Source organism: Microtus ochrogaster, chromosome 1 (assembly GCF_000317375.1).
Source record: "Microtus ochrogaster isolate Prairie Vole_2 chromosome 1, MicOch1.0, whole genome shotgun sequence".
Classification (NCBI taxonomy): domain Eukaryota; kingdom Metazoa; phylum Chordata; class Mammalia; order Rodentia; family Cricetidae; genus Microtus; species Microtus ochrogaster.
In genome coordinates this window covers 47,384,741-47,385,510 of record NC_022009.1, presented here as the reverse complement: position 1 = coordinate 47,385,510, position 770 = coordinate 47,384,741, and the positions used below count along the sequence as shown (strand labels likewise).

At 48.1% G+C, this 770-nt stretch overlaps 1 protein-coding gene across 16 annotated transcripts in view; it reads right to left on the bottom strand.

Moving 5' to 3' along the window:
• Klc1 (kinesin light chain 1) overlaps positions 1 to 770 on the bottom strand; it is a 54,229-nt gene that overhangs the window by 20,102 nt on the left and 33,357 nt on the right. The gene's annotated exons all lie outside the window — the stretch shown is intronic.

The window sequence follows — 770 nt, the reverse complement described above, 5'->3', positions numbered from 1 at the left end:
TAGGCACTTCATACAGAAATAGAGACGGCATCCTGCGTGTCCCTCAGTCAGGTGCACATAAGAGAAGGAAAGATGAATTTCACCTACTGCAGCGAGTGCAAAGGGGACCCAAAGGAAGACTATGATAAACCAGGGTCAGACACATGTCCTCGTGTAGCTGATAGGAAAGAAGCTAAGACTACAGCCGTCAGCAGGAATGGACGGGTACAGGAGCACAGTCTAGAGGCCCCACACTTACTGCAGAGTGCATCACCCTGTGCAGACAGGTTGGCTAAGGACTGCCTTCCAGGCCCACGTGCCAAGTGCTACAGAATTGCTGAAGGCTCCTCAGTGTGTGTCCCCTGCTCCTGCAGCTAGACATTTGTGATAAAGAATGCTGACGGCCAGCATCTGCACTGCTGCAGTGAGTGGTGTGGAGGTAAATATGAACGATCTTATGACAAAAACAGGTTTGTAAGTTATTTTTTGCCTTTTTTTTTAAGCAGGGACTCACCATACAGCCCTGGCTGAACTCCCTATATTAACTATATAACTATAAACTAACAATATTAACCTCAGACTCACAAAGATCCTTCTGCATCTGCCTCTCACGTACTAGGATTAGAGGCATTAGCATGTGTAATACATGTGTGTAGGCACACACGAGCATAAGCCTCGTGTGGAGGTCAGAGGACAAGCTTGTGTTCATGTCAGCTCCTAGGCGCAAACTCGGGCTATGGCTTTTATGGCAAGCCCCTCTACCTGCTGAGCATCCCATAGCTCGATGACTA